Raw genomic sequence first — 16,752 nt, 5'->3', positions numbered from 1 at the left:
TGAATCAAAGAGACTTAACTGACATATAGAGAACCTTACATCCCAAAGAAGAAAAATACACATTCTTTTCAAAGGCTCATGGCAGTTTTTCAGAGATAGACCACATGATAGGACACAAAGCAAACCTCAGCAAATTCAGGAAAATTTAAATAATACAAAACTTTTTCTTGGACCTCAGGGGCTTGAAACTCGAAATCAACCTCAAAGAGAAACTTCAAGAACTTGCAAACTCATGGAGACTCAACAGTAGGCTATTAAACAATGAATGGGTCAACAATGAGATAAGAGAAGAAATCAAAAAATTTATGGAAACAAATGAAAATTAACAGACAACAGTCCAAGACCCATGGGACACAGCAAAGGCAGTCCTGAGAGGGAAGTTCATAGCAATACAGGCTTACCTAAAAAAAGATAGAAACATTTCAAATAAAAGACCTAACCCTTCAACCTCAAGAACTGGAGAAACAACAACAAATAAATCCCAGAGCAAGTAGAAGGAAAACAATAGTCAAGGTTAGAGCAGAACTAAATAACATAGAGATGAAAAGAACAATTCAAAGGACCAACTAAGCCAGATGCTTGTTCTTTGAAAAGATAAATAAAATCAACAAGCTTTTAAGCAGACTCTTCAAGAAAAAAAGGGAGAGGACACAAATTAATAAGATCAGAAATGAAAGAGGAGAAATAAGAACTGATACCACAAAATACAAAGGATTGCTAGAAACTACTGTGAACAATTATATGCCAAGAAATTTGAAAACCTTGATGAAATGGACACATTTTTAGAAAAGTATAATCTTCCAACACTGAAGGAGGAAGAAACAGAAAGCTTGAACAGACCAATAACAGCTGGGGTAATTGAAGCACTAATCAAGAAACTCCCAGCACACAAAAGCCCAGGGCCAGACGGTTTCCCAGGAGAATTTTACAAAACATTTAAAGAATAGCTAACCCCTGTCCTTCTCAGACTATTCCAAAAAATCCAAGAGGAGGGAAGACTCCCAGACTCTTTCTATGAGGCCAGCATCACCCTAATCCCAAAACCAGATAAAGACCCTACAAAGAAAGAAAACTACAGGCCAATTTTGCTGATGAACATAGATGTTAAAATCCTCAACAAAATATTAGCAAACCGCATCCAGCAATACATGAAAAAGATTGTCCACCAAGATCAAGTGGGATTCATCCCAGGCATGCAGGGATGGTTCAGATTACGCAAGTCAATAAATGTAATACATCACATAAATTAAAGAAAGACAAAAACCACATGATCATCTCGATAGATGTAGAGAAAGCATTCGATAAGGTACAGCACCCATTTATGATCAAAACAGTCAGCCAAATGGGAATCAATGGGGCATTCCTCAATGTAATAAAGGTCATATATGAAAAACCTACAGCCAACATCATACTCAACGGGCAAAAACTGAAATCTTTCCCACTAAGATCGGGAACACGACAAGGATGTCCACTCTCACCGCTTCTTTTCAACATCCTATTGGAAGTCCTAGCCACAGTGGTCAGACAAGAGAAAGAGATAAAAGGCATCCAAATAGGAAAGGAGGAAGTAAAGCTATCCTTGTTTGCATATGACATGATAGTGTACATAGAGAACCCTGTAGACTCTACCAAAAACCTCCTCAACCTAATAAGTGAATTGGGCAAAACAGCAGGATACAAAGTCAACATTCAGAAATCAAGGCATTTTTGTACACCAGCAATGCAATAGAAGAAGAAGAAATCAGAAAAAAAAATACCATTCGATATAGCAAGAAGGAAAATAAAGTACCTAGGCATGAATTTAACCAAAGATGTAAAAGAACTGTATGCAGAAAATTATACAACATTGAAAAAAGAAATTAAGGAAGAAACAAATAAATGGAAGCATATACTGTCCTCATGGATTGGAAGAATTAATATCATCAAAATGTCCATACTACCCAAAGAAATTTATAGATTCAACGCAATCCCTCTTAAGATACCAATGACATATTTCACAGAAATAGAACAGACATTTCAAAAATTTATATGGAACCATAAATGACCCCAAATTGCCTCAGCAATTTGAGAAAGAAATACAAAGTAGGAGGGATCACAATACTGGACATCAAACTCTACTACACAGCCACCATACTCAAAACAATCTGGTACTGGCACAAGAACAGACCCATAGACCAGTGGAACAGAATAGAAAGCCCAGAAATAAGCCCAGGTCTCTATGGGCATCTAATATTTGACAAAGGGAGCAGAAGCATAAAATGGAGCAATAATAGCCTCTTCAACAAATGGTGTTGGGAGAGCTGGATGGCTACATGCAAAATATTGAAATTGGATCATCAGCTGACACCATACACAGAAACAATCTCAAGATGGATAAAAGACTTAAATAGAAGTCACAACACTATCAAAGTCCTAGAGGAGAACATTGGCAGGAAACTCTCAGATATCCCACACAGTAATTTTTTCACTGATATGTCTCCTAAAGCAAGGGACATAAAGGAAAGAATAAACAAGTGGGACCTCATCAAAATAAGAAGCTTCTGCATGGCAAAAGAAAACATCAGCAAAATGAAAACAGAGCCAATCGTATGGGAAAATATATTTACTAATGATACATCAGATGGAGGTTTGATCTCCAATATATATAAAGAACTCACTCGACTCCACTCCAAGAAGACAAATGATCCAATCAAAAAATGGGCAAAGGACCTGGACAGATGCTTTTCCAAGGAGGAGATATAGAGGGCCCAGAGGCATTTGAAAGGATGCTCAGCATCACTAGCCATCAGAGAAATGCAGATCAAAACCACCATGAGGTACCACCTCACACCGGTCAGAATGGCCATCATAAACAGATCCACAAACAACGCGTGCTGGCGAGGCTGTGGAGAAAAGGGAACCCTAGTCCACTGTTAGTGGGAATGCAGACTGGTGTAGCCACTGTGGAAAGCAGTGTGGAATTTCCTCCAAAAGCTGAAAATGGAACTGCCATTTGATCCAGGGATTCCCTCCTGGGACTATACCCTAAGAATCTCAAAATGCCAATACAAAAGAACCTATGCACCCCAATATTCATAGCAGCACAATTTACAATAGCCAAGTGTTGGAAGCAACCTAAATGCCCATCAGTAGATGATTGGATCAAAAAGTAATGGTACATATACACAATGGAATACTACATGGCAGAAAGAAAAAAAGAACTACTAAACTTTGTGACGGCATGAATGGAACTCGAGAGCATTATGCTGAGCTAATAAGCCAGGGGGCGAAAGACAATATTGTATGATCGCACCTATTAGCGGAACCTCACCAAGAATAAAAGATGCAAGGAAAATAAGACCAGCAACACTGAAAGGAAAAGAAATCAACAGAGACAAGAAGGAAGGAGGGGGGGGCAGGGAAAAGGAAGGGAAAGGTAAAGTCAAGGAACATATAGCAAGAACTCATGGACAAAACCAAATGGGAAGAGCTGAGGTAGGGAAGGATGAAGGGGGCAAGGGAAGGTGGTGGGTGGTTGGCAAAGACAAATGTATTTGAAAAAATAAATTAAAATAAAATTTAAAAAAAAAAAAGAAAAGTCAAGACAAAAGACAAATGGGGTGAAAAAAAAGGAATATAAAGATTGACAGAAAAAAAGTGCAAAAAGATCTCCCCAGGATAATGAGATGAAATAAAATCAAGATAAATGCAAAGTATTTATGTTCACAAAATTAACTGTACAGGAGCACCAATGAAAAAACAGGAGTATTTGATTCTTCTTTTGGTATTTCACATATAAACAGTCTATTGTGTTAACAAAGCAATATGCCCCTCTTAATCACTTAGGAAGTTAGTTTTAGTGAGTCCAATGTGTTAGATAAAAATTTGCTCTGAATTGTCCTTTTGGTTGCAGATTTAGTATACTCTGATTTAGGTTTAATTAAGTCTGAATTCATGTATACTGCCAAATATAGCTGTATTCTAATTCTTGCCACACCTAAGAATGTCCATAGTGTGTGTTTTGCCCAGAATTAAACAATGAGTCATGGGTAGGGATAAGAAGAAATATAAGATTTTCTTCTTAAACTCAGAATTCTCATTTTTCTTTAATGTAATCTCCTCTAAGAAACTTTCCTGTCTTCCCAGTTGCAATTAATCATTTGTTCATTTTATTTTCATATACAAATACATGTATATACACACGTGTGTGTGTGTGTGTGCGCGCGCGCGTGTGTGTGTTTAGGACCATTCACTGTCTTGAATTTAATTCAGTTATCCTGCACCAACCAACTCACTGACCCCAAACTCAACTGTAGGTGATAACCTCTTGAGAGATAAGATCTATGCCCTATTTCTTTTAAAATCTTTAATACTCTAGCATAGAGATTTGTACAAATTAGGTGCTCAATAAATAATGGCAGAATTGAGTGGCCATAATGGAGAACAGGCTTTGCAGTCACACTTGAATTTGAATCACTATTTACTAAGCTCCTCCTAGTTACTTTTCCCCTATGAATTTTTTAATCATTAATAACCACTTTATAGGACATTTTCTTAGTAGTAAATGCTATCAAAATCCATAGGTAAAATAAATATGTTTCCTTCCCCTTTGATTTCTAGCTCTGGTTTTAAAGAGGTCATGATAAGTTTCTTTAAATGGAATAATGAGAATGAGATACCCTGACTCTGGTCTTCTTAAGTTCCTAGAAAAAGATCAGATATCAGTGGTTTCTGGTTCCCAGCAGCCCACAGTCCTGTAGACTCTCTCAGTTCCTGACTAATCCCCGGAGTCACAGCAAGACAGCTGTTTCTCTATAAGTCAGCCACACAGGGCTATTTGAGAACCACAGGGCTTCTTTCCCCTGTCACTGCCCTTAACAGCATTCAGTCTGCACAGAAACAGCTCTCAGGCTTCACAATTGTTTGCAATTCAACAAATATTTGATGACTTACTGTGTTTCAGAAACTGCTAGGGCCATATGAGATTAAAAAATTGACTAAGACATAATTCCACCCTCAAGGAACTCAGTCTGCTAGTTTGCACACAGCAAGCAGAATTGATACCAGTGGGGGAATAGTGGGGAGAGGTAGAAGAGGTATTCTCCTGCCTTTGTCCGGGGAATCCCAGGACCCCAAAGTAGATCTACTCTAGATCTGGTCAGAAAAGACTCTGCCAGGATAGTGGTATTTAACATATACTCCTTTGTGTTGTCATTTCTCTTTTTCTGTATTTTTTGTCTTTCCATGCCTGGTACAACTATACCTGCACACACTGGAACATCTTTTTTATTAGTCTATTTAAGTGCATAAGGCCAACAATTGGGTCTCTTTTAAGTAATGCTGTATTTTCCACATTTATTACATTATACACATAATAAATATTTGTTGAACAAGTGAGTAAATGAATGAATGAAAGAACACTAAAAAGGGATGAGGATGTGGATAGAGAATAGGGAGAAGCAGAAGAGGAAAAAAGCCCTCTAATTCCAAGTCCCAAGATCCCCAAGGAGAACAGCATAAATATAGCAGTTTGAGAGCAAGAAGCAATTTAGTATTATTGTCACTGCTTAGCTGATGGATGGGAGTCAAATCATTCCCGTGTTGGGTACATGGCCAATGGGTTGATTGATAGGACTTGTACAATGTCTCCACTCCCACATCAGGAAGAGAGGACTCCAAGTCCAGGGTTCCCAAGTTCAATAGCCTTTTCTTTTTTGCCTTTAAAAAAATTGCTGAGGCATGAGATACTTCCGTTCTCTACTGGCATCTTTACACTGTGCCCAGAGAAACAATCATATCATTTTCAGGAAGGCAAAGGTCTGCAAAGGCAGGGAAACAGGAACTGTCTCCATGGATGTTTCCTCCCTCACACCCTGCATGCGCGCGTGTACACACACACACACACACACACACACACACACACACACACTCTGTGGGCAACAACCAGGGGCTAGGAACAGATTCTGTGTGAAAAGGAAAGCCAGACTTCACCAGAGGCTCCAGGCTGAGAGTCTGGCCCTTCCTGACACCCAGCAATACCCTCAGCTGCAAAGTCAGGGAATAGCATGTTATTCTTAAACACATACACTTTTTCTTCCTTACCCTCTCCTACATACATTAAATCCTGAATAGGCAGCTTTGTCCTGCAGACCTCACTCCAACCCTACTTAGCCCCAATGTCAGGTCTTCACCAGAAAAGCATTCATATCCCTCCCAAACATATCTCCATAAACTCAGCTCCAGCTTAGGGTCCCAAATACATGTCAATCCCAGTCTCATTCCAATCTTCTGCATACTTAACCCTTCTAAATACATACTCCCTTCCCTTTCTTTCTTAAGAGTAAGCCCTCTCCCATGGGTCCTTGACTCAGAACATCTCAACCAGAATTCCTCTCTCACATTTAAATTCCAACAGCACTTGCTGTCAGTACTTCCTAATCTTATTCATGGAATAAAAAATGAAACTTGTACAGAACCCTGAGATAAACACATGGAACTGATCTCAGCCAGGACAAAAAGCCCAGGAATTCCAGATGCTTGTAGGATGGGATTGGAGATGGGGGAGAGCAGTTCAATACTTCAGGCACACCTGTAATATATTCAAAGTCACTACACACAGCAGTGGTGGGTAAGATCAGGTGGGCAGACTGCCTGACCCTGTTACAGACCACACTGTAAGCCAAAAATAGAAAAAAAGGTATACATAAAAGCCCTTGCCTTTAAAGAGCTTCCACACTAGTTGAAAAAAAAAAAAGAACAGAAGATGCCTGAATGTATAAATAAGCACACATACACACACATCATTTTTAAGTTCTGTTGGGAAATGCACCACTAAATTTCAGGGAGTGTAGCCCCACTGACAGGTGAGAGGGCCCCAAGGCAGGAGCTAATAATCAAGGAGGCCTTGGGGAAATAAGCCACTAAGGAGATGAAACCTGTTCCCTTGGCAGGGGCACAACCCCTGCCCCACCTCACATCACTCTCTAGTTCCTGTGATGGTCGGTTGTTGATGACAGGTAAGTTCTCTCAAGAGGAGGGACAACTTAAGCCAGATATCAGCCAGTATGGGCAGCAGACAAGGAATTGGGGAACAAAGAGAAAGGGCAAAAAGGCCCACACCTTTCAACTCAGCTTGGACATGGACACAGTCCTCATTCTTTCTGAAAGTAGTCTCCTTATCTCTTGGTGACTCTGCTCTGCCCACCTGGCTCAGGCTTGTAACAATACTAAAGGCAGGTACAGCCCTAAACTGGATCAGGTGGTTCCCAGGGATAATCAGGCCTAGAAGTAAGTTCCTCTAAGCATGCTTGTTCTTCCCGCAAAAGCGATGATAACTGGCTCATACTGGAAAGGAGATTTACATTATTCATACACCCTGACCTGAGGCAGATCTCTTGTGTTCCTCCAATTGTTATCTATGATCTCTATTTGCTTTCTGTAAATATAGTCTTTTGACATTGATTGATGAGCTTTGCATCCATACCTCTGTGCATATGGTTCTCAATAAAAGCCTTTGGACAAGGGGGTTCGGAGCCTTCCTTCTCCACTAGAGGGAAGAGCCATGACCCCTCTCCTGGAAAACAGAGAAGTGTTTGTGATGACTTGTGTCTATTTCCCCCATCTGTGACAACCCCAGGATGGGCTCTGTGGGATTCAGAGCCCTGCTCCCTCCTCAGCTGGCTCTGGACAATAACCCTGAGATCCAGGAGCCCTGTGCTCCCCTGTGACACTCCTCTGTGGCGCTCCCCACAACACATCACTTCCTGCGATAAAATCCTTTGTGTAACAGAAAAAAACATGACTTTTTGCAACAAAAACATATTGTAACGGGGCATAGCCAGGGCCCCCCCCAAAGTGTATTTGTAACAGGGTCCAGAGATTGGGGTGTCCAAGAAAAATATATTCCCCACCCCAGGGCAGGCCACCATGGGGGATAGGAGCCTTGAGCAGGGCCATTGAGAAGTCAGTTTTTCATGTCAATAACAGGATAGTTTCATTCCTCCTTTGCAAAGAGGATTATTTGGCATATCACCAAAGCTAATCAGGAAGGTTTAAAAGACTTAATACAGAATGTAACAGGGAGAGAGAGAAGAGACAGGGGCCTGCAGGAGAGACAAAGGGACACAGACTCTGGAGAACAGTGTGAAGACCATGCGGAAAGAAAGAGGGGAGAAAGGACTCTTGCTAGTGGGCCAGGAGAAGGTGCCACATGGTTATGGATTAAGAGCAGGAGATCGCGGCAACGCAGTGGATGGTGCTGAGACCCGTGAGAGGCCTGCCTAGCTGAGCCCCAGACTTCTGTTCTCTTTTTCTTCTGAAGGATGGTACCCTGACTGGCCTGACTGGCCTAACTGGGCAAAGGGGGAAGGCAGGACAGTGTGTGTGCTGGTGGTAGTTTTGAAGGGATTTTGAGGTTTAAGGGTGACATTTAGCCATTAATCAAACTTGTATAACTTTTGAATAAATAGTTCCTTTTCCTTTTCACCAAACTCTGCCATTCAGAGCCATAATTCCAAGGGCGGCGGGCAAAGGACCCACAACCGAGGGGTCCCGGGGAAGGAGGGTGTCGTTTAGGTAATAGCATCTGGCCACCCACCCCGCACAGATCCTTTTGTTTTGGTAATAATATGACAGTTCAAACTCTGATTTTGCTACTTACCTCCTGTATGAACTTACGCAAGTTAATATTATCTCTTTCATCTCAATTTTCCCATATGTAGTATAGGAATAATAATGCCTATCCTAATAAGGTTGTATTATTAAATCATCTATAATGAGGTATAATTTACATACAATAAAGTTCATCTTTAAAAGGTACACAATTCACTAAGATACAATCATGTCATCACCACTGCAATCGAGGTATAGAACATTTCTATCACCCCCCAAAGTTCCTTCAGGCTCTTTACATTCAATAGTCTTCACTGCCCCATTCTCTGTCCCTTGGCAACCATGGATTTATTTCCATTACTATAATTTTGCCTTTTCTAGTTTTTCATGTATATGAAATGATATAATCATAATTCTTTGTGCCTGGCCTCTTTAACTTAGGATAGTGATTTTGAAATTCATTTATGTTGTATCTGTTCATTTTTATCACTGAATAGAATTCCATTGTATGGATATGTCACAATTTTTTTTCTTTTTAATAGAGAAAAAAGTGAATGCTGTTTTAGATCGTAGAGATGAGCTACTTAAAAGGTGTTGAAAAACCAATAAGGAAAGTTCTTGTTAAAATGGAAGCTCCACCTTGACCATCTTAAGTATCACAGCTATGTTCCCAGCATCAAGCATAATACCATGCACATAATAGGAGCTCAATAAATTGTTTTGAAAGGAAGCAAACAATCAAGAGAAAATGGAACCAATAGTATAGTTATGAAAAGATCCTTGAATCAGCATCACTGACTGGAGGGAACTAGTTACCAGAAAAATGGACAGAAGGAGATAAATGTGTACACAAGAGGGCAGGAAAATCAAGTAGTTAGACTCAATAGCCGTCATGGTTTTTTTTTTTTGTTTGTTTGTTTGTTTTTTAAATTATGAAGCAAATCTGTCTGCTAAGGATGGGGAAAGAAAAGTGAAGGAGGAGACTTGAGTTGTCCATTGAAGTGTTGCAATACTCTCAAGTGGACAAGGGGAAGGAACACCTTCTGTGCTGAGTTAGGTGTTTCAGGAGACACTCTCCTCCATTCCCTCTGTTCCCTTCTTCAGGCTTGATGTAAGAGCAAAGTCTCAAGGATGATGGAGCCACAGGATGGAAGGATCTGGCCATCAAACTGGAATACCTGCCTTTATCTGTATTTCTTTTGAGCTATGGAGGGTAATAATTCTGCCTCTTTGCTTTCATGCTGTTGGAACTCATACACCTACCATATTTTGCTGTGTATAATGCTCACCCACAATTTTGGCCCAAACTTTCAGGAAAAAAAACCTTTCATTTTAATTTTTAATTCAATTTTCATTTATTTTACATTTAGATATTTGTTTTTATAAAGATATTTTAACATTTATTTTTTAACATTATAGTACAGGAAATTTTATGTAACAAATAATTACAAAACACAAGAACAGATACAAGGTATTTCAGGTACGTGTATAATGTGTGTCCTTATTTTTCACTAAAAAATTTCAGCAAAAAGTATACATTATACACAGCAAAATACAAATATATGCTTGTCAGCCTGACACAGGCTACACAATGTCCTGAGAGGATTCATTATGAGAAAAATGTAAATCACAGCTTTAAGACCTTGCTTTGGAATAAACTGATGGGAAAACAATTGGAAAGTGACACTTCATCTTCATTTTCATAAGTGGCCTTAATTTTTCTTATAGAAAAAGTTTAAATCAGTTTACCATAAATATGAACCATTAAATTTTGTAGCTTTCAAGTAGTCTCTAAAAGGAGGTCAGTAGAGATCACCTAATCTTAAATCATGACATCATCCATTCAAATCATTGGCATAATCCCTTGCCAGTGAAAACACAGCATGCCTGGATACACCCTTGATCTTTAATAGAAGTTAGTTTCAAAGACTAGGAGATTTCTGTTACAGCCATGCATTCTTTAACACCTGTTTATTAGCAAATATCAACAATTTAGCTTTTCTTAGTTCCTCGTGGACTAACATTGTATAGTGTTCTTCTCTAATTAAAGAAATCCCTTCTCTTTCTGTACTGTCCTCAACAGCTTCTCCATATTTGGAAACGTGTTATTAATCACTACCTTTTCTACATTACTTCCTATTGCAGGGGATGTATGTACAACTTCATTCAAAGAAAACTGCCTTATCCAGGCAACAATGATAACTTTGTGCTTCCTCCTCCATAGTTAACAGTTCTGGTTCCATGGCCACTTCCTAGGAACCAGATGGTGGCCGAAGCCAAAGACAACTTCTGAGGCCTCCTTGCTTCTGCCCCTGGAGTTTCAGACATCAGTCATTGTTTCTGCGTTTTCTATGATGAACCTCAAGAGTCATTGTTGTCCACCCCCAGATCTTCTTGGATGGCCAGTGTTGCAATGACCAACCACGGGGGCAGGAGCAGAGGCCCAGAATGGTTTATTTATTCCATTGATGAACACTGGGTTTGTTTATAGTTTTTGACTTTCACAAATAAAATTACTATGAACACTCTTGCACAAGTCTTTTTGTCAGTGTTTTTATTTCTTTTGTGTTAATACCTAAGAGTTAAATTGCTGGGTTTTATAAAGTAAGTGTATACTTAAAAAACTTCCAACTTGCTGTGAAGTGGTTTCATCATTTGACACTCCCACCACCAATGTATGTGAGTTCCAACTGCTCGACATCCTTACTAACATTTGGTGTTGCCAGTCCTTTTAAATTTTAGCCATGTTGGTGGTTATGTAGCATTATTTCATTGTGGTTTTAATTTCCATTTTCCCAGTGACTAATGATATCCAATGCTTTTTCATGTACATTTTAGCCATTTATATATTTTCTTTTGTGAATTGTCTATTGAAGACTTTTGACTATTCTACCTGCTGGATTGACTCTTTATGATTGACCTGTAAGCATTCTTTTTCTTTTAAATTTTATTTTGTTATGTTTTTTTTTTGTAGAAAAAATTATAAACTTTTTATATAAAATTATCTTAAACATTTTTGTGCATATATTTTTTAACAAAAATGGGATAATTCAGAACATATTAATTAGTATCTACTTCCTTTTAAATTGAAGTATAGATTACTAATTTCTTTACATCTGTAAACATAAAACAGCATCATTTTTATTAAATTCTGTCACATGAACAGTACCATGCTTGATTTAATATTTCTATTGCTGGATATTTAGGTAGTTCAAACTTTTCATCATTAAAAATAGAATAGTGCATCATTAATAATTTTCTTTTTCTTTTTGTACCCCAGTGGAGATTGAAATTTTATTTCTTTTTTTTCTTTTTTCTTTATTTATTTTTAAATACATTTGTCTCTGCCTCCCCCCCACCACTTTCCATTGCACCCTCCCTCCTTCCCTCCCTCAGCTCTTCCCCTTTGGTTTTGTCCATGAGTTCTTGCTATATGTTCCTTGACTTACCCCTTCCCTTCCCTTTCCCTGCCCGCCCCTTCTTCCTTCCCTCTTGTCTCTGTTGATTTCTTTTCCTTTTGTCCACAGCCTCACCAGCACCTGTTGTTTGTTGATCTGTTTATGATGGCCATTCTGACCGGTGTGAGGTGGTACCTCATGGTGGTTTTGATCTGCATTTCTCTGATGGCTAGTGATGCTGAGCATCCTTTCAAATGCCTCTGGGCCCTCTGTATCTCCTCCTTAGAAAAGCATCTGCCCAGGTCCTTTGCCCATTTTTTGATTGGATCGTTTGTCTTCTTGGAGTGGAGTCGAGTGAGTTCTTTATATATCTTGGAGATCAAACCTCTATTTGATGTATCATTAGCAAAAATATTTTCCCATAGGGTTGGTTCCCTTTTCATTTTGCTGATGTTTTCTTTTGCCATGCAGAAACTTCTTATTTTGATGAGGTCCCACTTGTTTATTCTTTCCTTTATGTCCCTTGCTTTAGGAGACATATGAGTGAAAAAATTGCTGTGTGGGATACCTGAGTTTCCTGCCAATGTTCTCCTCTAGGACTTTGATGGTGTTGCAACTTATATTTAAGTCTTTTATCCATCTTGAGTTTATTTTTGTGTATGGTGTCAGCTGATGATCCAATTTCAATTTTTTCTTGATCAGCCTTTCTAAGGGTATATGAATACTATTAATCTTTTCAAAACATCAAGTATTGGCTTTGTTGATTTCTCTTTTGTCTTTTCATTTAATCAACAATAGCTTTTTATTGTTCCCTGACTTCTTTTTTTTTATGTTTGTTTTCCTTTTTCTAGATGTAGATCATTCATTTTAAAGATTTCTTCTTTCTTAAAAAAAAAGATATTTAAAGCTTTAAATTTCCATTCAAACATTTTAAGGTATATACCAACATTTAGTTTCATCTAATTAAAAGTATTTTTCTATTTCTCTTGTGAATTATTCTTTGAAACATGGCTTATTTATAAATATGTTGTTTAATTTCTAAACATTTGGAACTTTTCTAGATAACCTTATTGTTATTGATCTCTAATTTAATTTTACCATAGTCAGAGAATATATTCTGTAACATATTAATCTTCTGAGAGTATTGAGAGTTATTTTATGGCTCAGCATATGGTCCAATTTGGTGAATATTCTCTGGGCACTAGAAGAGAATGTTTATTCTGCTGTTATAGAGTGAAGTGTTCCATAAATGTCAATTAAGTTGTTGACTCTGTTGTTCAAAATTTTTCATCTTTATTGACTTTCTATTACTTGTTTTATAAAGTACTTAAAGAAAGTTATTAAAATTTCTCACTGTAATTGGATATATCTGTTTTTCCCTCCAGTTCTGTCATATTCCACTTCTGTTATTGATACATTTATATTTAGTCCTGATGAAGTGACACTTTTGGTCATTATGAATTGTATCTCTTTATGTCCAGAAATACTCCTTGACTTAATGTCTACTGATACCATCCTAACTATAAACCTTTATGGGTATTCTTTGTATTTAAATTGTCTCCTCTAGATATCATATACTTGAGTCTTGATTTTCCTTATGCCATATGAGAAATTTATCTTTAAATGAAGTGTTTAATCCATATTTATTTAATGTTAAGTATTGCAATCATTGGGTTTAAGTCTTTCATCACGCCACTTATTTTCTATTTATCGCATCTGGATTTTTCTCCTATTTCTCTTGCCTTTTAGGTTTTGTGGTTGTTTATTGATTAAAACTTTTAATATTTCATTTTATTTCCTCTTTGGGCTTTTTTTTTAATTTATTTACTTTTTAAATACATTTGTCTCTGCCTCCCCCCCACCACTTTCCATTGCCCCCTCCCTCCTCCCTCCCTCAGCTCTTCCACTTTGATTGGTCCATGAGTCCTTGCTATATGTTCCTTGACTTTCCCCTTCCCTTCTCTTTCCCTGCCTCCCCTTCACTTTTGTCTCTGTTGATTAATTTTCCTTTCAGTGTTGCTGGTGATATTTTCCTTGCATCTTTGCACTGTTGGTTAGGTTCCACTTATAGGTGAGATCATATGGTATTTGTCTTTCGCCCCCTGGCTTATTTCGCTTAGCATGATGCTCTTCAGTTCCATCCATGCTGTCGCGAAGTTTAGTAGTTCTTTTTTTCTTTCTGCTGCGTACTATTCCATTGTGTATATGTACCATTACTTTTTAATCCAGTCATCTACTGATGGGCATTTAGGTAGCTTCTAACACTTGGCTATTGTAAATTGTGCTGCTATGAACATTGAGGTGCATAGGTTATTTTGTATTGGCGTTTTGGTGTTCTTAGGGTACAGTCCTAGCAGGGGAATCCCTGGATCAAAAGACGGTTCCATTTTCAGCTTTCGGAGGAAATTCCACACTGCTTTCCACAATGGCTGCACCAGTCTGCATTCCCACCAACAGTGGACTAGGGTTCCCTTTTGTCCAGAGCCTCACCAGCACCTGTTGTTTGTTGATCTGTTTATGATGGCCATTTTGACTGGTGTGAGGTGGTACCTCATGGTGGTTTTGATCTGCATTTCTCTGATGGCTAGTGATGCTGAGCATCCTTTCAAATGCCTCTGGGCCCTCTGTATCTCCTCCTTGGAAAAGCGTCTGCCCAGGTCCTTTGCCCATTTTTTGATTGGATCATTTGTCTTCTTGGAGTGGAGTCGACTGAGTTCTTTATATATCTTGGAGATCAAACCTCTATCTGATGTATCATTAGCAAATATATTTTCCCATAAAGTTGGCTCCCTTTTCATTTTGCTGATGTTTTCTTTTGCCATGCAGAAGCTTATTATTTTGATGAGGTCCCACTTGTTTATTCTTTCCTTTATGTCCCTTCTTTAGAAGACATATCGGTGAAAAAATTGCTGTGTGGGATACATGAGAGTTTCCTGCCAATGTTCTCTTCTAGGACTTTTATGGTGCTGCGACATATATTTAAGTCTTTTATCCATCTTGAGTTTATTTTTGTGCATGGTGTCAGCTGAAGATCCAATTTGAATTTTTTGCATGTAGCTGTCCAGCTCTCCCAACACCATTTGTTGAAGAGGCTATTATGGCTCCACTTTATGCTTCTGCCTCCTTTGTCAAATATTAGGTGTCCAAAGAGACCTGGGCTTATTTCTGGGCTTTCTATTCTGTTTCACTGGTCTATGAGTCTGTTCTTGTGCCAGTACCAGATTGTTTTGAGTATGGTGGCTTTGTAGTAGAGTTTGATGTCCGGTATTGTGATCCCTCCTACTTTGTGTTTCTTTCTCAAAATTACTACGGCTATTCGGGGTTGATTATGGTTCCATATAAATTTTTGTAATGTCTGTTCTATTTCTGTGAAATACATCATTGGTATCTTAATAGGGATTGCGTTGAATCTATAAATTGCTTTGGGTAGTATGGACATTTTGATGATATTAATTCTTCCAATCCATGAGCACGGTATATGCTTCCATTTATTTCTGTCTTCCTTAATTTCTTTTTTCAATGTTGTATAGTTTTCTGCATACAGGTCTTTTGTGTCTTTGGTTAAATTTATTCCTAGGTACTTTATTTTCCTTCTTGCTATATCGAATGGTATTTTTTTTTTCTGATTTCTTCTTCTTCTATTGCATTGCTGGTGTACAAAAATGCCTTGATTTCTGAATGTTGACTTTGTATCCTGCTGTTTTGCCCAATTCACTTTTTAGGTTGAGGAGTTTTTTGGTAGAGTCTACAGGGTTCTCTATGTACACTATCATGTCATATGCAAACAAGGATAGCTTTACTTCCTCCTTTCCTATTTGGATGCCTTTTATCTCTTTCTCTTGTCTGACCGCTGTGGCTAGGACTTCCGATACGATGTTGAAAAGAAGCGGTGAGAGTGGACATCCTTGTCGTGTTCCCGATCTTAGTGGGAAAGCTTTCAGTTTTTGCCCGTTGAGTATGATATTAGCTGTAGGTTTTTCACATATGGCCTTTATTAGGTTGAGGAATGCCCCATTTATTCCCATTTTGCTGACTGTTTTGATCATAAATGGGTGCTGTCCCTTATCAAATGCTTTTTCTGCATCTATCGAGATGATCATGTGGTTTTTGTCTCTTCTTTAATTTATGTGATGTATTACGTTTACTGATTTGCGTATATCTGAACCATCCCTGCATGCCTGGGATGAATCCCACTTGTTCTTGATGGATAATCTTTTTCATGTATTGCTGGATGCGGTTTGCCAGTATTTTGTTGAGGATTTTAGCATCTATGTTCATCAGCAAAATTGGCCTGTAGTTTTCTTTGTTTGTAGGGTCTTTATCTGGTTTTGGGATCAGGGTGATGCTGGCCTCATAGAAGGAGTCTGGGAGTCTTCCCTCCTCTTGGATTTTTTGGAATAGTCTGAGAAGGACAGGGGTTAGCTCTTCCTTAAATGTTTTGTAAAATTATCCTGTGACACCGTCTGGCCCTGGGCCTTTGTGTACCGGGAGTTTCTTGATTAGTGCTTCAATTTCCCCAGCTGTTATCGGTCTGTTCAAGCTTTCTGTTTCTTCCTCCTTCAGTGTTGGAAGATTATACTTTTCTAAAAAATGTGTCCATTTCATCAAGATTTTCAAATTTCTTGGCATATAATTGTTCATAATAGTTTCTGATGATCACTTGTATTTCTGTGGTATCAGTTATTATTTCTCCTCTTTCATTTCTGATATTATTAATTTGGGCCCTCTCCCATTTTGTCTTGATGAGTCTGCTTAAAGGCTTGTC

The 16,752-nt window shown here is 38.4% G+C and overlaps 1 pseudogene; it reads right to left on the bottom strand.

Annotated features, from left to right (window-relative positions):
- Positions 1-10,401: 10,401 nt before the first annotated feature.
- Positions 10,402-11,290, bottom strand: LOC129062094 (ADP-ribosylation factor-like protein 5A; annotated as a pseudogene).
- Between the last annotated feature and the right edge of the window lie 5,462 nt (positions 11,291-16,752).

The sequence above is a fragment of the Pteronotus mesoamericanus genome, unplaced genomic scaffold (genome assembly GCF_021234165.1).
Source record: "Pteronotus mesoamericanus isolate MK-2021 breed Mesoamerican mustached bat unplaced genomic scaffold, CSHL_Meso_final scaffold_705, whole genome shotgun sequence".
Lineage (NCBI taxonomy): Eukaryota > Metazoa > Chordata > Mammalia > Chiroptera > Mormoopidae > Pteronotus > Pteronotus mesoamericanus.
Note: the sequence above shows the minus strand (reverse complement) of the source record. Positions and strands in the feature narration are given on the sequence as shown.